Below are 20,815 nucleotides of genomic sequence, written 5' to 3' on the forward strand. Positions count from 1 at the left end.
GGATGTAAATGGAGAAGATAGAGAGGGCAGTGAAGGCACACAAGTTGATGAGTAGAAGGTGGTCCCCATATAGCCGTTTTCTACTCTGTCACTTTGCACATTTTTTCAGGAAATGCCATCCACTTTCAACAAGCAAATGGAATTTAGTCCGCTGGGTCCAACTTTACTAGATTATTGCTGTGATTATGCAGGCAACCACTAAACCAACTTCATTTGCTCTAACAATCAATTCATATTATGAATTCGAATTCTCTTTCATGTATATAGTAATTTATTGATTATAGTAAATTTTTAAATATAATTTAAATTTATAATAAATTAATATTTGATCTATTAAATTAAAAAATACTTTAAAAGAAATAAAAACAAACATTTTAGAGTTGAAAGTTAGGTTTAAGAATATTTAAATAAAAATTTTTATTCAAAAAAAAAAGCATTTTTAGTGTATCAACTGCATTAACTGTTAGAAGATGAGAGGGATTGAAAAATTGGAAAAAAAATTAATTGTATTGAGTCAAATTCTTGCTGGTGGTATATATACAAGCACAAAACAGTAAGTGGATTCTAATTAAATATAATTATTGTAATTAACTGTAGTGAATAACTTAGTTTGTGCTAATATCTCCCTTCAAGGTGGAGCATAGATATCATGTAGGCCCAGTTTGGCCATTAAAAATCTAAACTGAGCTTGGCCATTAAAAATCTAAACTGAGGTGGAGAAAGTGTCTTTGTTAAAATATCTGCTACTTTGTGCTTGCTGGAGATGTGCACGAGCTTCACTGTACCGGATGCTACCTTTCACGAATGAAATGGCAATCCATTTTGATATGCTTAGACCGCTCATGTAGAGCAGGGTTAGTGGCCATGTGAATCGCTGAAATATTATCACAGAAAAGTATGGCTGAATCGAGATCGATGTGAAAAAGCCTGAGCAATCCAAGCAGCCACACAATTTCACAAGATGCATTCGCAATAGCCTTGTATTCAGCTTCCGTGGAACTTCTGGAGACTACTGCTTGTTGTTGCTCTTCCAGGACACTAAAGAATCACCAAAGAAGGTACAGTAACTAGTTGTGGAATGCCTTGTATCAAGGCAGCTTCCCCAATCAGCATCAGCGTAAACAGACAGATTAAACTTGTTTGTTGCTGGAAATAAAATGCCTTATGCCGGAACCGACTTAAGGTACCAAAGAATTTGGTGAACTTCATTAAGATGAGGGACACGAGGGTTAGACATGAGCTGTGCTAGTTTGGTGACAGCAAAGGCTACGTCCGGTCAGGAGATTGTTAGGTACATCAATTTGCCAATGAGTTTGTGATAAGCAGACGGGTCAGCCAAGGTCTCCCCTTCACCTACGCAAAGCTTCAAATTTGTATCCATGGGAGAGGAAGTAGGTTTGCAACCTAAGAAATTAGTGTCCTTTAGTAGTGAAATGGTGTATTTACACTGGGACAAAAAAATTTCCTTGCTGGATTTTGCCAACTCCAAACCAAGGAAGAATTTTAAGTCATTGAGAACTTTGAGCTTGAAGACTGCCTTCAGTTTCGCTTCAACTCTTTTGATGCTGTCATTGTCGGGTCCAACTATGATGATGTCATCGACATAGACCAAGAGAAAAATGGTTGACGGAGCGTTACCAAATGAAAACAGGGAGTAATCACTTTTACACTGTGTGAATCCATGCTGGAATAGTGTTGTACAGAATTTAGTGAACCATTGACGTGAGGCTTGCCTCAAACCATAGAGTGATTTGGTTAATTTGCATACTAAACCCTGATTTCTCTGTGGATGCCCAAGCGGGACTTCCATGTAAACCTCTTCGAATAATTCTCCATTAAGAAAAGCGTTGTTTATGTCCAGTTGCAGAAGATTCCAATTCTTGGCGGCTGCTATGCTCAAGAGAATCCTGACTGTGGTGATTTTCTCCACCGAGTTAAAGGTGTGTTTGAAATCGATCCCTGCCTATTGTGTATAGCCTTTTGCAACCAAACGGGCCTTATACCTATCGAGAGTGCCATCAGCTTTTAATTTTACCTTGTATACCCATTTGCAGCCGATAGTGTGTTTATTGGGTGGTAGAGGGACTAGTTGCCAAGGTTCAGGTATTTTGGTCACAGCCTGTCTACACTGCTCATGTCTCACGGCCTGGTGATAGAAATGTGGTTCAGGTATTTTGGTCACATTGGCAATGGTGACTTGATAAGCATGGTTAAGTCTGTGGTGGCTGAGTTAGTTGGAAGTTGGATATGGAGTGTTGGTGTGATGGACATAGTCTCGAAGATAGTGAGGGTTTGATGGGGTTTGGTGGACCTTCTAAGAGGTTGGGGGGCTCAGGTATGGTACTATTTTGGCACGGAGGTGGTAAGGTTTCAGTAGCTGTATTATCGAGGAGTGGTTGCACATAAGGGGTGGGGTCTGGATCCGGAGTAGGTCTTGGGAGTACTGTGTTATTGAATAGATTAGAATCAATGTCAGGGTTTAATTTGTTGGTGAATGGAAGAATGGATTCATGGAAAATGTCTGTAGATACGAAAAATTGCTTTGATTTCAAATTGTACAGTTTGTATCCCTTATAACCTATTGGGTAGCTAATGAACACTGATGGATCAGCTCGAGCATTAAATTTCGGTCTTCCAATTGAATTAGTAGCTACATATGCCAGGCAGCCAAAGACTCTTAACCTCTCATATGCCGGTTGTTTGTTGAACAAGATCTCAAATGGTGACTTGAAGTTGAGCAGTTTCGATGGTGTCCTATTAATCAGAAATACTGCCGTGGCGACACACTCTCCCCACAGCCAGATAGGGACCTTGGATTGGAAATAGAGTGCTCTAGCTACATTAAGGATGTGCTGGTGCTTTCTTTCAATCACTACGTTCTGCTGAAGCCTGTATGGGCAGGAAAACTGGTGGAGGACTCCCTTTTCATACAAGAAGCCAGTAATGGCCAACTCTTTTGCATTGTGTGATCGAATGCATTTGATTTTGGTATTGAATTGGGTTTCAATTAATGCATAAAACTGTATGAAGTAACTTGCATTTCACTTTTGTTATACAAAAAATAAATCCGACAAAATCTGGTGCAGTCATCAATAATACTAAAAAAATATTTGTAACCATTATATGTTGGCACATGGTAAGGTCTCCAAACATCACAATGAACTAAATCAAATGCATTCGGATACATGTTGTTATGTGACTCAAAAGGAAGCTTTTTGAATTTTTCTAAGGGACAAGCTGAACAAACAGAATTGGAAAAGGATTTATTGAACAAGGATAAACTTTGTAAGATTTTATTAGATGCATGGCCTAATTTAAAATGCCAAAGCTCAGATTGACAGAAGTTGACTTTAACAATGTCAGGTATTGGAACCAAAACTAGTGCAGTGATCTTGGAAGGTGGCTCAGGCTTCAAGATGTAAAGTCCATTGCTTAAGTCGCCCTTCCCAATCTTCCTCAGTAAACTGGGGTCCTGAATGTCAAAGAAGTTATGGCCAAATGTGATTGTGATTTGTGTGTTTCTTAGAAAAGAGAAAATCGATAGTAGATTAACATCAAATTCAGGTACATATAGAACATTATTCAATGTGATTTCAGGACTGATAATCATGGTACCTACATAATTTGCTGTGAAAACATAATTATTTGGGAGGGTTACTGAAAAATGTTTAGAGGTATGAAAATTGGAAAAGAGGTTCAAGTCACAAGTTATGTGAATTGTCGCTCCACTGTCAAGGATCCAACAATTTTGAGGCATTTGATTTCTTGAAAGTGATAAGTTGAGGACTATACCTGTAGGTATGGCCACATTAGTGGAATCAGCTGCTGGTAAATCTTGGATCTACTGATTGTTGAGTAACGTAATCAATTGCTGTATCTGGTTCTAGTCCAGGTTTAGGGTGGACTGTACCTCTGAGGCTGCAACATGATGAACCGATGGCTTGGTTCCACGTCCTCTGCCATACCCAGGAGGGAAGCCATGGATCTTGTAGTATTTTTCCACTGTGTGGCCAAGAAATCCACAGTGGGAGCACATAGGTCTGTCCTTCTTCTGCTGTCCTCTGCCTCGTCCATGGAGCAGTTGTTGAGGTTGATTATTCTTTGCCAAGAAAGCTACCTGATTTGAGGAGGAGGAAACGTCAATTGACATGTGCCTCTCTTCTTGAACTACAAGAGAGAGAACCTTGTTGATGGCTGGTAGGGGTTCCATAAGCATAATTTGAGCACAAATTTGTGCAAAAGATTCATCAAGACCCATGAGAAAATAGTGTACGTATTTAGATTGAAGAAAGTCGTGCATTGAGTGGGAATCACCGCAATTACATGGCATTGGACGATAGGAACTGAGCTCTTCCCACAACATTTTGATCCTGGTGAAATACTGAGACACAGTCATGGCACCTTGCTTTAGGTTCGTGAGTTCCCTTTTTAGCTCAAAAATTCTAGGTCCATTACCATGTTCGAACCTTTCTTTGAGATCATGGCAGAGTTCCTTAGCAGAATCTACATAAACTAGTGAGGTTGCAATTTCCTTCGAAACTAAATTGAGGATCCAAGTGCTCACTATATCATTGACACATTGCCAATTTTCAAATTGATCAGGATCTGCAACTGGATCTGGCCTTGGAATTGTGCTGCTGATAAATCCAAGCTTTCTCTTGGCATTTAGGGCTTTCTTCATGGCGCGACTCTAAGAGTGGTAGTTTTTTTCAGTGAGTTGCTGAGTGACAAGGATCAAACCCAGTTGATCTGCCGCGGAGAGTGCAAATGAATCTGCCATTGTAGGATCAATGAATCTTAGGGTAGAAAGATTCAGAACGTCTTCTTTAAACTCGTTGATCGAAGCTTCTTGCTTTCTCTGTAGACAATCACAAATCGGTGAAGTAATCAGGCTCTCATCAAACTCTGTTGTGTGAGTTTATGAGAAGAGAAAAGAAAGAAGAAGGAGAAGGAAAGTTCCAGAAGAGAATAAAATTTGCGGAAGAATATAGAAGGAAATGTCTTCTGATACCATGTTAGAAGATGAGAGGGATTGAAAAATTGGGAAAAGAAAATGAATTAATTGTATTGAGTCAAATTCTTGCTAGTGGTATATATACAAGCACAAAAAAGTAAGTGGATTCTAATTAAATATAATTACTCTAATTAACTGTAGTGAATAACCTAGCTTATCCTTATATTCGTTTTGAAATTGGAAGTAGAGAGTTGTTTCTCAATAATTTATCAATCATACGTGAAAATATGAAAAGTTGATTCATCAAAATTGAACGCATTACATGATGTACATAACTTTAATCTAAATTTGTAGTTTAGTTCTGCGTGCTTCGTTTTAATATTTACTATTATTATTATCAATTTTATAGTATTTTATTAGAATTGTCTAGATAGAGTAAATTCTTCCGATTTTCAAATTAGATCCTAGTACTTATCAAGTAATAGTGCTTTGTTTAACAGAATTATGGCTAGAAATAATTTTGGTGATGTTCATGATTATAAAAAATAGTGAAAGGGAGGATGATAATAGAGTAAAATTTTTTTTAGGAAAAATTTGTTGAGGAATGTTTACAAGCGTGTACAAAGAGCCTTATTGAAAGAATACTAACACACTGGTCATTATGTCAAAATGATTGAAGGAGCCATGAGATCAATCTAACCATAACCAGATAGAAGGATTTAAAGTTCTAGATTTAGGAGCTAATTTGTTTCAATTTTTCTTTTCCAAAGAGGTTTATCTAGTGCAAATTGAGAAATGTGTTATAAGACTAAAGAACTAGAAAAGAAGATAGAGAAAATATTGAATGATTTTGAATATGGACTTTTTTTTACTATAAAGGGTGGGGAGAGTCACATCATTAAAGTCTAGATTCTAATGAATGCTACTAAGCCTCTGAGAACACTGAAAAGTGAAAATTGTTGGGCCAAACAAGAAAGTGTTCAAATTATCTACAAAGTATGAATGAATTGGATGCATTTGCAAATACTGAAGACATATTGGACATGAGAAGAGGACCCGTAACTTATATTTGGAAGATTAGGTGAAAAGGAAGATATGGGAAAGCTGGTTGAAGGCAAAACAAATTAGTTAGCGGATAGAGGAAGAGAAGAAAAATATTAACCCAAACATATGCCAAAGATAGAAGTAAGCCTAAGAGAGAAACCACACAATTCATTACTTGTGAATCTATTCAAAGGCTTTATAATTTTACAAGTTTAGGACTCTAGTGAAAAGAATGATCAAGAGGAACAAAAATCGACAGAAGAAGTTGAAGAAAGAGGGAGAAATACCACACATTGACCTCTATAGAAGAGATAAACTATAAGATCAAAATAGTTAAAAAAAAAAAACATAAATAGTTAGTGCTGGTGAAAGGGTGGAGAAATGATTGGAGGGAGTGAAAGTAATCACCAATGCTAGTTTTAATTTCAGTCAAAACCTTAATTCTGAAAAATACAATCATAGAAAAAATTGTGAAAATGAAACAACTGACCAAGAGAATGAAAAAAATGACAGTAGGTATAATAGAAAAAAAAGAGAACTATGGAGAGAAAACAGGACCCTCTACTAAAGAAACAATGTATTAATAATAAGAGCTTGCAGACAAGGGAGAAAGTGCCAGCCTAGAATTGGCACCCTAAGATCCATGAAGATGTTGACATAAAATTGACGAACTTTGCAAAATCTCTAACAGTTTACAACGTACAATAGATCAATATATTTAATTCTCTCGAAGTAATGTTTCTCTATGAAACCAAAAGCAATTTTTTGTTAATAACAACACAAGGTCATAAACTAGGGTATACCATAAAATGTATAAATCCATAGAGACTTCAGGTGGATTGGTATTGGCATAGAGAGCTAATGTGCCAAAAATGATGGAACATTATAGTGAGTTCTTTATTCACTTTAAATGGAAAGATCAAATTTAGAAAAGGAAGTGGGAAATGATTGCAGGTCGTCTACATAATGAAGAAAGATAATAAAACCCATAATATGAGACAATATTAAACATCTTAGCTTCAATGGAAAACCATTACCTGGTGTGAAGAGATTTTAATGCAACATTGATATACCACAAAAAAAAAAAGGAGGAAGAATGAAGTATGCATCATCCATAGACAACTTTAATATTTTTATCAACTTAGGAAGATTGATGGATTTGGAATATAAAAGTAAAGAGTTCACGTGGAGTAATAGATAGTCAGATTAGAGATAGCTTGATAAGAAAACAGATAGATTGGTGCTTAGTCTCAAACATTTAAATAACGACATACTCAACACTTGGTATAGCTTACGATGTTTTTGAAAGTCTTTTGCCAGAACTAACAAGAAATTCGATTAATAACTAGCCTTTTGATCCTTTGGACCAACTTGATCAATTTAGTACATCTTTTTATGTCTTTCCTCAGCCATAACTTTTATTAGAAAATACCTCCACAATACACACTTTAAAAGTGCAACAGTTGTACATGTTGAGTAGCATTTGTGAGAGATAAAAGAAATTAGTCTCACAACAAGAAATGTGCTGAATACTGTCAGATTTAGCGACGAACGATACCGATGAATTGAGCAGTAAATTTTTCGACAGCTACGAGTAAAAATTTGTCCCTCGAATAAGTTACCGTTTGTTGCTAAATCTGACGGTAAATAGAGGTGCAAAAATTAATTTTATTAGCACCAATTTTACCGTAAAAAAATTTTGGCAGTAACAGGATTTAGTAAAATGCGTCGTTTAGGCAACGACGAACACCTTACCGTCGGATTTTTCCGCCGGTAAATCTGACAGTAAATTTGGAATAAAATTCAAACAAGAAACCCGTCTCCTTCACTTCTGTAAACTCTCTTTATCTCCCTATCTTTCTCTTCTCTTCTTCTCTCTTGTCTCTCTCATCTCTCTTATCTCTTTCCTTTTGGTCCATTGAAGAAGGGTGCTCCGCCACCACTTGGAGTTGCCGTCGCCATTGGTAAGCCACATTGTCGTCACAGATCAGCACGTCGTCATCACTATTTGTTCCGAGGGTTACTTGAAACTGAAGGTCGATCTTGGATGAGATCTTTGGGTGTGATCAGAGCTGCTGGGTCCGACTTGCTGAATCTTGAGATGCTGCTGATCCTTGATCACCGGAGGATAGTGGTACCTGCAAGAGACTCCGATGCTTAAGTTAGCATGGGCTTTAGGCAGGTTTTTTGTGTAGAATCAGAGTGAGTGTTATACCTAGGTGCTCTAGTGTATTTATAGTAGTGTGGAGTGACCTCCCTTGAGATAAGTTAGTTATCTTATCTTTTGTGGGTGAGTCCCCCTATCTTTGGCCAGCCGCCTTTAGGTGGGCTGTGATCTTCTGCTTTGGGCTTGCTTGGGCCCTTATAGCAATTTAGCCGAGCTCTTTGGGAAGAGGTCGGTGACGACCAACCTTTATAAGAGGTCGGTCGTTATTGTCTTCGTCCAACCCGGATTGCCTAGCTCGACCCAGCGTATGAACAGTGCCCCTGCTTGAGGTCATGTTTTTTAGACTTCGACCCCTTTGAGGAAGTCGTGCTCGAGCATTGCTTTAGTTGGTTATGAGTAGCTCCTCTTTGGGCGAATCTAGGTTTGCTTCTGCTTTAATGCGAAGCGTTTCTAGTCTTTTAATTGCGTTGTGTTTTTGGGATGCGTTTAGCTTCCTTGGAATGTGCAAGCGCTTTAATAGCCCATTAATAGGGTTTTTAATTTTCTTTTGCCGTTTCCTTCCCACCTTTCAATTTTGAATTTAGAGACGTTTTCTTTTCTTCCTTCTGCTTTCTTGTTTGCGAAAGACTTTTGTTCATCTGGCTCCTCCTTCTTTGCTTTCGGTTTGCCCCCAGCTTTTCTTTCTTTGGAGTTCAAAAGAGTCTGTTGGACCGTTCGTGCTCTTTGCTGCGCATCCGTTGTTATCTTCTTGTTCCTCTTTTTAGGTTGGTATTTTTCTTCATACCTTTTCTTTTTTTATGCTTTTTAATAACTGCTGCATGCTATCTTTTTGCGCAAAGTTTCGATCTTTATTGGGTTTCTTTTGAAAAAGTTTGAACCTTTCTGGGAAGACTACATGTCCTCGTCTTGATCAAAGTTGTGTTCTTTTTGTTTTGTTATCTTTGTGAAGAAGTGTTGCTGTCTGGATTTATGTTTGCCTCTTCGTAGTTTCTTTTGCTTGAGCGGGCTAGGGTGAGTATTTTTTGCGTCATTTCTTTTTCTGCATCCTGCTCCGTTGCTTCCAAAGGGTGCCTCTGGGATTTGATGTTAGTGAGTGATGAGCGGATAATTTATACCCTTTTTGGCATTGTTTTTACATAGTTTTTAGTATGATTTAATTACTTTTTACTATATTTTTTATTAGTTTTTATTCAAAAATCATATTTCTGGACTTTACTATGAGTTTGTGTGTTTTTCTGTAATTTCAGGTATTTTTTGGCTGAAATTGAGGAACTTGAGCAAAAATCTGATTCAGAAGCTGAAAAAGGACTGCAGATGCTATTGGATTCTGATCCTCCTTCACTCGAAGTAGATTTTCTGGAGCTACAGAGACCCAATTGGCACGCTCTCAATTGCGTTGGAAAGTAGACATCTTGGGATTTCTAGTAATATATAATAGTCTATACTTTGCTCGAGATTTGATGGCTCAAATTGACGTTCAAAGCCAGCTTAAAACTTTCTGGCGTAAAACGCCAGAATTGGCATAATTCTTGGCGTTAAACACCCATTTTGGCACCCAGGGTGGCGTTTAACTCCAACCTTGGGTATATGCACGTGAAAGCTTGAAAGCTCAGCCCAGACACGCACCAAGTGGGTCCCGGAAGTGGATTTCTGCACTATCTGCACTTAGTTACTCATTTTCTGTAAACCTAAGTTACTAGTTTAGTATAAAAACTACTTTTAAAGATTCATTTTGTAACTTATGACATTTTACACTTCATATTGTATTTCCTATGGCATGAGTCTCTAAACCTCATAGGTGGGGGTAAGGAGCTCTGCTGTGTTTCAATGGATTAATGCACTTACTACTGTTTTCTATTCAATCACGCTTGATTCTATTCTAAGATACTCATTCGTATTTCAATCTAGAGAATGATATGATCCGTGACACCCATCATTATTCTCAATTCTATGAACGTGTGCCTGACAACTACTTCCGTTCTATCTGAGCTCAACGTAGTCATTGGGCGACAACTTGAGTGCGTATCTCTTGGGTTTCTAATCCACGGACCGAGTCCGGAGGTTAGAACCTTCGTGGTATAGGCTAGAACCAATTGGCAGCATTCCTGGGATCCGAAAAGTCTAAACCTTGTCTGTGGTATTCCGAGTAGGATCTGGGAAGAGATGCCTGTGACGAGCTTCAAACCTGTGAATGTTGGGCACAGTGACAGTGTGCAAAAGGACAAGGGTCCTATTCCGACGCTAGTGGGAACCGACAGATGATTAGCCGTGCGGTAGCTGTACATGGTATTTTTCATCCGAGATGAGAAATCCGATAGTTGATTAGCCGTGCAGAGATCGTACCTGGTATTTTTCATCCGAGAGGATCATAAAGCTTGCCATTGAAGGAAGCCATGCGTGTTTGGAGAAGAAGACAGTAGGAAAGCAGAGATTCAGACGACAGAGCATCTCCGGAACCTCAGCCTGTTTCTCATTACTGAATCACGAGTACTTTTTATTTCATGTTATTTATTTTTCATAGTTACAATAACTCTCATCATTAATCTCCTGACTAAGATTTACAAAATAACCATAGCTTGCTTCAAGCCGACAATTTCCGTGGGATCGACCCTTACTCACGTAAGGTATTACTTGGACGACCCAGTGCACTTGCTGGTTAGTTGTGCGGAGTTATGAAAAGTGTAATCACAATTTCGTGCACCAAGTTTTTGGCGCTGTTGCCGGGGATTGTTCGAGTTTGGACAACTGACGGTTTATTTTGTTGCTTAGATTAGGAAAAATTTATCTTTTTGGTTTAGAGTCACTAAAATTGAGTCTTCTATTATTGTTTTTGGTTAAAATTTTAAAATCCTTATTTTTTTTCTAAATTATTTTCGAAAATTAAAAAAAACCAATAACCTCATAATTTAGTCTTCTGTTTGAGTTTTGTTTCATATTTTAAGTTTCGTGTCAATTGCATGATTTCATTTTTCTTTCAATTTTTCGAATTATATGTTCTTAGTTCTTTCTTAATCTTCAAGTTGTTCTTGTTTATTTTCCTTGTTTGATCTTTAGTTCTTCTTGTTTTGTGTCTTTTCTTGTTTGTCTTGTACATTTTTGAATTATTAGTGTCCAAAGTATAAATTTTTTTTAGTTTGGTGTCCTTTGTGTTTTTATTTTCTTAAAAATTTCCAAAATTTGCTCTTGGTGTTCATCTTGATCTTCAAAGTGTTCTTGGTGTTCATCTTGACATTCAAAGTTTTCTTGTTTGCTTTCTTTGTTTTGATCTAAAAATTCTAAGTTTGGTGTCATTTTATTATTTTTCTCTTTCCGCATTAAATTCAAAAATTCAATAAAATATCTTTTCCTTTATTTACTTATCATTTTCGAATTACCTAGGTTGATTTAGTCAAAATTTTTTAAAATTTGGTAGTTTCTTGTTTGTCAAGTTAGAATTTCAATTTTAAAATTTATCTTTTTAAATCTTTTTCAATTCTCTTTTTTTTTATATATTTTTTCGAAAATCCTTTATAAATTTTTTCAAAATCTTTTTCTTTTCCTATTCATAATTTTTGAATTACTTATACTATTTTATTATTTTGATTGAAAAATTTTAAGTTTGGTGTTTCCTTGTTGAGAAAGTTTCAATCTTCAAGTTTTAAAATCATGTCTTTTTCAAATCTTTTCTTTTATTTGTTTATTTTTACAAGTATCTTTAATTTTAAGACATATCTTTTTTAAAACTCCCTAACCACTTTCTCTCTCTCCAATTTTCGAAAATCATATAAAAAATTTTTCAAATCTTTTTAATTAACTAGCCATTTTAGTATTCAAATTTTTTTATTTATTTCAATCTATTTATTTTATTTTTTTCTTTTGAATTCGGTTATCCTTAATTAAATAAAATAAAAACAAAAATATTTTATTTTCTCCATCATGGACCTAAGTAGAAATGAACAGTCCAGAAGGACTCTGGGGTCATATGCTAACCCCACTAATGCTTCCTATGGGAGTAGTATTTGTATACTTTCCATCAGAGCAAGCAGTTTTGAGCTAAATCCTCAGCTCATTATCATGGTGCAGTAAAATTGCCAGTATTCCGGTCTTCCACAGGAAGAACCTATTGAGTTTCTGGCACAGTTCTTACAAATTGCTAACACAGTACATGATAAGGAAGTAGATCAGGATGTCTACAGATTATTATGTTTCCATTTGCTGTAAAAGATCAAGCTAGGAGGTGGTTAAACAACCAACCTACAGCAAGCATAAAAACATGGAAACAGTTATCAGACTAATTTCTGAATCAATATTTCCCTCCAAAAAGGATGACACAGCTAAGGCTGGACATCCAAGGCTTTAAACAAGAGGATAATGAATCCTTTTATAATGCCTGGGAGAGGTACAGAGGGATGCTAAGGAAATGCCCCTCTGAAATATTTTTAGAATGGGTACAGTTAGACATCTTTTACTATGGGCTTACAGAAAAGGCCCAAATGTCTCTAGACCACTCAGCTGGTGGATCTATACATATGAGAAAGACAATTGAAGAGGCTCAAGAGCTCAATGATACAGTTGCTAGAAATCAATATCTATACTTAAGTAGTGGGTCCTCCATGAAAGAAGAAGCTAATGCAGTATCCACTGAACTTAGTCCTCAAGAACAAGTTGCTGAACTCAATCAACAATTGCTTATTATAACAAAACAGTTAGTAGAATTTAAAGAGATGCTGCAAGAAACCAAAGATGCTAATGAGAATATGGAAAAACACTTGAATCAGACAAGACAACAGCTATCTAAACAGATAATAGAAGAATGCCAAGCTGTTCAATTAAGGAGTGGAAAGACATTGAATGCCTTAATTCAAAGCAGCAGGAAGCCAAAAAAAGGAACAACTAACAGAAAATGACCAAGCCACTGCTTAAAATCCCTCTGAGCAGTAAGAGCCCAGAAAGGAATGATTCTGGCGTTCAAACGCCAGAAAGGGGTGAAGAATTGGCGTTAAACGCCCAAAGGATAGCCAATTTTGGCGTTCAAACGCCAGAAATGGGTTGCAACCTGGCGTTAAGCACCCAAAAAGCACCCAATTTTGGCGTTCAAACGCCAATAAGGAATCAGATACCTGCAAGTGCTGATAACAACCCCCTTAAGCAGGCTTCTCCAACCACTTCTGTAGAAAATAAACCTGCAGCAACTAAGGTTGAAGAATACAAAGCCAAGATGCCTTATCCTCAGAAACTCCGCCAAGCGGAACAGGATAAACAATTTGTCCGCTTTGCAGACAATCTCAGGACTCTTAAAATAAAGATTTCGTTTGTAAAGACACTTGAGCAAATACCCTCTTATGCTAAGTTCATGAAAGAGATCTTAAGTCATAAGAAGGATTGGAGAGAAACTGAAAAACTTTTCCTCACTAAAGAATGCAGCGCAGTCATTCTGAAAAGCTTACCAGAAAAGTTTAAAGATCCCGGAAGCTTTATGATACCATGCACATTAGAAGGTGCTTGTACCAAGACAGCTCTATGTGATCTTGGGGTAAGTATCAACCTAATACCTGCATCCACTATCAAAAAGCTTGGTTTGACTGATGAAGTTAAACCAACCCGGATATGCCTTCAACTTGCTGATGTCTCCATTAAGATTTCATCAGGCGTAATTGAGGACATGATTGTCAAGGTTGGGCCATTTGCCTTTTCCACTGACTTTGTAGTGCTAGAAATGGAGGAGCACAAGAGTGCAACTCTCATTCTAGGAAGACCATTCCTAGCAACTGGACGAACCCTCATTGACGTCTAAAAAGGGGAGATAACTCTGAGAGTCAATAAAGATGAGTTCAAGTTGAATGCTGTCAAAGCTATGCAGCATCCAGACACATCAAAAGACTGCATGAGCACTGACATTATTGACTCCCTGGTAGAAGAAGTCAATATGACTGAGAGTCTTGAATCAGAGCTAGAGGACATTTTTAAAGATGTTCAGCCTGATCTGGAGGAACCAGAAAAAATAGAAGAACCTCTGAAAACTCTTCAGGAAGAGGAGAAGCCTCCTAAACCTGAGCTCAAACCACTACCACCATCCCTGAAATATGTATTTCTGGGAGAAGATGACACTTTTCTAGTAATCATAAGCTCTACTTTAGAACCAAAGGAAGAGAAAGCACTAATTCAGGTGCTAAGGACACACAAGACAGCTCTTGGGTGGTTCATAAGTGATCTTAAGGGCATTAGCCCAGCCAGATGCATGCACAAGATCCTATTGGAGGATGATGCTAAGCTAGTGGTTCAACCACAAAGGCGGCTGAATCCAGCCATGAAGGAGGTGGTGCAAAAAGAGGTTACTAAGTTACTAGAGGCTGGGATTATTTATCCTATTTCTGATAGCCCTTGGGTGAGCCCTGTCTACGTTGTCCCCAAGAAGGGAGGCATGACAGTGGTTCATAATGAAAAAAATGAACTGGTTCCTACAAGAACAGTTACAGGGTGGCGTATGTGTATTGACTACAGAAGACTCAATACAGCTACCAGAAAGGATCATTTTCCTTTACCATTCATAGACCAGATGCTAGAGAGACTAGCAGGTCATGAATACTACTGCTTTTTGGATGGATATTTAGGTTACTACCAAATTGCAGTAGATCCTCAGGACCAAGAGAAAACAACATTCACATGTCCTTCTGGAGTATTTGCCTACAGAAGGATGCCATTTGGTCTGTACAATGAACCTGCAACCTTTCAGAGGTGCATGCTCTCTATCTTCTCTGATATGGTAGAGAAATTTCTGGAAGTCTTCATGGATGACTTCTCAGTATTTGGAGACTCATTCAGCTCCTGTTTTGACCATCTAGCACTTGTTCTGAAAAGGTGCCAAGAGACTAACCTGGTTTTAAAATGGGAAAAATGTCACTTTATGGTGACTGAAGGAATTGTCCTTGGGCACAAAATTTCAAACAAGGGAATAGAGGTGGATCAAGCTAAGGTAGAGGTAATTGAAAAATTACCATCACCTGCCAATGTTAAAGCAATCCGAAGCTTTCTGGGGCATGTAGGATTCTATAGGAGGTTTATAAAGGATTTCTCAAAAATTGCAAAACCTCTGAGTAATCTGCTAGCTGCTGACACACCATTTATCTTTGACACAGAGTGTCTGCAGGCGTTTGAGACTCTGAAAGCTAAGCTGGTCACAGCACCAGTCATTCCTGCACCAGACTGGACATTACCATTTGAACTAATGTGTGATGCCAGTGACCATGCCATTGGTGCAGTATTGGGACAGAGGCATAATAAGCTTCTGCATGTCATTTATTATGCTAGCCGTGTTTTAAATGATGCGTAGAAGAATTACACAACAACAGAAAAGGAGTTGCTTGTAGTGGTTTATGCAATTGACAAGTTCAGATCTTATTTAGTAGGATCAAAAGTGATTGTGTACACTGACCATGCTGCTCTAAAATATCTCCTCACAAAGCAGGATTCAAAACCCAGACTCATAAGATGGGTGTTGCTTCTGCAAGAGTTTGATATAGAAATAAGAGACAGAAAAGGGACAGAGAACCAAGTAGCTGATCACCTGTCCCAAATAGAACCAGTAACAGGGGCGTCCCTCCTGGTGCACGAAAGTTACTTCACACTATGTAATTCCGCACAACTAACCAGCAAGTGCACTGGGTCGTCCAAGTAATACCTTACGTGAGTAAGGGTCAATCCCACGGAGATTGTTGGCTTGAAGCAAGCTATGGTTATCTTGCAACTCTTAGTCAGGATATTAATTAGTGGTTATCAATTGACTTGCAAATGAACAAGAGAGCATGAATTAAAGGTTACTTGTTATGCAGTAAATGAGAATATGTTGGAGTTTTGGAGATGCTTTGCCTTTTGAATCTCTGCTTTCTCTCTATCTTCTTCTTCACGCACGAACGTCCCTCCTATGGCAAGCTGTGTGTTGGAGGATCACCGTTGTCAATGGCTACCATCCTTCCTTTCAGTGAAAATGGTCCAGGTGCGCTGTCACCGCACGGCTAATCATCTGTAGGTTCTCGATCATACCGGAATAGGATTCGCCATCCTTTTGCGTCTGTCATTACGCCCAGCACTCGTGAGTTTGAAGCTCGTCACAGTCATCCAATCCCAGAATCCTACTAGGAATACCACAGACAAGGTTTAGACTTTTCGGATTCTCAAGGATGCTGCCAATGGATTCTAGCTTATACCACGGAGATTCCGATTAAGGAATCTAAGAGATACTCAATCGATCTAATATAGAACGGAGGTGGTTGTCAGGCACACGTTCATAAGGTGAGAATAGTGATGAGTGTCACGGATTATCACATTCATCATAAGAAGGTGCAAATGAATATCTTAGATAGGAACAAACATGATTGAATAGAAAACAGAAATACTGGCATTAACTCATCGAGGCACAGCAGAGCTCCTCACCCCCAACAATGGAGTTTAGAGACTCATGCCGTCAAAAAGGTACAAAGTTTAGATCTGAAATGTCATGAGATACAAAATAAATCTCTAAAAGTTGTTTAAATACTAAACTAGTAACCTAGGTTTACAGAAAATGAGTAAACTATGATAGATGGTGCAGAAATCCACTTCTGGGGCCCACTTGGTGTGTGCTGGGGCTGAGACTAAAGCTTCTCACGTGCATAAGGCTGTTTTGGGCGTTCAACGCCAGCTTTGGATCCAATTCTGGCGTTGAACTCCAACTCCTAACTTGTTTTTGGCGCTGAACGCCAGACAGCAGCATGGAACTGGCGTTGAACGCCAGTTTATGTCATCTATCTTTGAGGAAAGTATGGACTATTATATATTTCTGGAAAGCCCTGGATGTCTACTTTCCAACGCAATTGAAAGCGCGCCATTTAGAGTTCTGTAGCTCCAGAAAATCTACTTTGAGTGCAGGGAGGTCAGAATCCAATAGCATCAGCAGTCCTTTTTCAGCCTAAATCAGATTTTTGCTCAGCTCCCTCAATTTCAGCCAGATAATACCTGAAATTACAGAAAAACACACAAACTCATAGTAAAGTCCAGAAATATGAATTTTGCCCAGAAACTAATGAGAATAAACTAAAAACTAACTAAAATATACTAAAATCTATATGAAATTAACCCCAAAAAGCGTATAAAATACCTGCTCATCACAACACCAAACTTAAACTGTTGCTTGTCCTCAAGCAACTAGATAAATAAAATAGAATAAAAATGAGTCAAGAAACAATAATATCTCAGAGTTTTTGAGTGAAGCTCAGATTCTAATTAGATGAGCGGGGCTAGTAGCTTTTTGCTTCCGAACAGTTTTGGCACCTCGCTTTATCCATTGAAGCTCAGAGTGATTGGCATCTATAGGAATTTAGAATTCAGATAGTGTTATTGATTCTCCTTTTTCAGTATGATGATTCTTGAACACAGCTACTTTATGAGTCTTGGCCGTGGCCCTAAGCACTTTGTTTTCCAGTATTACCACCGGATACATAAATGCCACAGACACATAATTGGGTGAACCTTTTCAGATTGTGACTCAGCTTTGCTAAAGTCCCCAATTAGAGGTGTCCAGAGTTCTTAAGCACACTCTTCTTTTTGCTTTGGACCTTGACTTTAACCGCTCAGTCTCAAGTTTTCATTTGACACCTTCACGCCACAAGCACATGGTTAGGGACAGCTTGGTTCAGCCGCTTAGACCAGGATTTTATTCCTTTAAGCCCTCCTATCCACTGATGCTCAAAGCCTTGAATCCTTTTTATTACCCTTGCCTTTTGGTTTTAAGGGCTATTGGCTTTTTGCTCTTGCCTTTTGGTTTTAAGAGCTTAGGCTTTTTCTGCTTGCTCTTTTTTTTTCTGCAAGCTTTTGTTCTTTGCTGCTTTTTCTTGCTTCAAGAATCATTTTTATGATTTTTCAGATTATCAATAACATGTATCATGTTCATCATTCTTTCAAGAGCCAACATATTTAACAGTCTTAAACATCAAATTCAAAAGACATATGCACTGTTCAAGCATTCATTTAGAAGACAGAAAGCATTGCCACCACATGTAAATAATTAGAATGTTCTTATTAAAGACTCGAAAATTATTGCCTCTTATTCTAAAGAAATTCTTCTATTTTATTCATGTTTGATGATGATGAGAAAATTAAATTATAGCTTAATTGGAGATAAAATAAAAAATATAGATACTAATTACTACTATATGACTCCTAAGGTAAAACTAGAATAAGAACAGTTATCACAGAGTTAAGGCTAAGATTGGAATTTAACAACCTTTGTTCTGGGGAGTGGATGTTCCTCTAATCTGTGGGGTGCTTGGTCCTTCAAGAGATAATTTCTGGCGCTTCAATTCCCTTAAGTCGCACCCTTGCTCCTCCTGTTCTTTAATCAAATAGCAAAGAATGCTACTTTGTTCCTTCTGTTCTTTTATTATTTGTTCCATAGCTTCTTGCATCTTGGTAACTGATGTTTCAAGATACTCCCAGTATTTAGATTGAGGGATTTCTGGGAGAAATTCCTGTGTTTTCTTCTTGATGGGGTCATCCTGTGCTTGTTGTTTTTCTATTGATGCTTTGGTGATTGGTCGCTCAATTGAGATATATTCAGTTATTCCCATCCTTACTCCAGCGTCCTTGCAGAGCATATAAATCAAGTTTGGATAAGCCAACCTGGCATCTTTGGAATTTTTATTTGTAATTTTGTAAAATTCAGTTGAAATCAGTTGATGAACTTCCACTTCTTTTCTCATCATGATGCAATGGATCATCGCTGCTCTTCTAATAGTGACTTCAGAACGGTTGCTAGTGGGCAGCAGAGAATGCCCAATGAAATCCAGCCATCCTCTGGCGACTGGTTTGAGATCTTCTCTTTTGAGTTGATTAGGAACACCCTTCGTGCTGGTGGTCCACCTGGCTCCAGGGATGCATATGTCCTCTAGAATCTTATCCAGCCCTTTTCTGTTCTCATCATTCTCCTATTGAAGGAGTCTGGATCATCTTTCAGCTGAGGTAGCTTTAAGATCTCCCTGATCTTGTCAGGGTGGGTATGAACAATCTTTCCTCTGACCACAGTCTGATAGTCATAGATAGCAGATCCAGATAGTCTTTGCCTGTCTGTATGCCACATATTAGCATAGAACTCCTGGACCATATTCCTTCCCACTTTCGTTTCAGGATTGGCTAGGATCTCCCAGTTCCTGATTCGAATTTGCTCCTGGATCTCTGGATATTCGTCTTCTTTCAGATCGAATCTGACTTCCGGGATCACTGATCTTAGACCTATTATTTTGTAATAATGGTCTGAATGTTCTTTAGTTAAGAACTACCTTGATTCCAAAGTGGTTTTGAAACACTCTCTTTCTTGCCTCTTAGAGTGGGTTGTTTTCCTTTAGGAGCCATGATCTTAGTGATCACGGATGAGCACACCAAACTTAGAGGTTTGCTTGTCCTCAAGCAAAAAGAAAAGAAAGGAGAGGGAGAGAAGGAGAGCTAGGTGCAATGGTGGATGGGAGGGGAGGGAGGCCGAATCCATATTTAAAGGGAGAGGGGGGTGGGTTTTCGAAAAATAGGGAGAAAGATAAGATAGAAGATATGATTTTTAGAAAAAAAATATGATAAGAAAAGATATGATTTAAAATTGAAAAGATATGAAAGATATCTGAAGAAGATAGATTTGGGATTTTGAAAAAGATATTGCTTAGTTGAAAGATTTTTGAATGAAAAGAGAGAGATTTGTTTTGAAAATTTTGAAAAAGAGTTAGTTGGATTGAAAAAAAAGGATTTGTGCTTATGGATTAAGATACATTTAATATTTTTAAAGAATGGTTTTTAGAAATTAGGGATTTTAGAAATCAGGGTTCTTAACATGTTTATGCGAGAAATCATGAATTGGAACATGAAAATTAGGATTGAAATGAAAAATATGAAAAAAAAAATGAATTTACCTCCTCCCCACCATCTTAGCGTTTGAACACCCAAACGCTGCATGTTTTGGGCGTTCAACGCCCAAATGCTGCTTCTCCTGGGCGTTCAACGCCCAGCTGCTGCTTATTTCTGGCGTTGAACGCCAGGAAGTCCTTTGTTACTGGGCGTTTTTCTGAACGCCCAGAACGCTGTAAATCTGGTGTTAAATGCCCAGAAAGAGCTTCTTTCTGGCGTTCAACGCCCAGATGGCTATCCTTATTGGCGTTCAATGCCCAGTGGATGCTTCTGTTGGGCGTTGAACGCCCAAAACAGACTTTTACTGGCGTTTTCTTGCCAGTGAGCTCTTTTTCTCTGTTTTGCGTGCAGAATCCTTCTGTAACCCTGTGAACTTATACAATTGACTCTTTACCTTAGGATCAATGAACTTCATATAAACAAATAAAATCAAGAATAGGGCAAAATGCTTAGAGGAAGTGATGCCCCATGGCTGGGTTGCCTCCCAGCAAGCGCTTCTTTATTGTCTTTAGCTGGACCTTGCTGAGCTTTTAATCTAGCTTCAGCCTTGAGCACTCTTGCTCAACATTGCCTTCAAGATAGTGCTTGATTCTCTGTCCATTAACAATGAACTTCTTATCAGAATCAATATCTTGAAGTTCCACATAACCATATGGTGATGCACTTGTAATCACATATGGTCCCCTCCACCGGGACTTTAGTTTCCCGGGGAATAGCCTGAGCCTAGAGTTAAACAACAGAACCTTTTG

Source organism: Arachis ipaensis, chromosome B09 (genome assembly GCF_000816755.2).
Source record: "Arachis ipaensis cultivar K30076 chromosome B09, Araip1.1, whole genome shotgun sequence".
In the NCBI taxonomy this organism is placed as follows: Eukaryota; Viridiplantae; Streptophyta; class Magnoliopsida; order Fabales; family Fabaceae; genus Arachis; species Arachis ipaensis.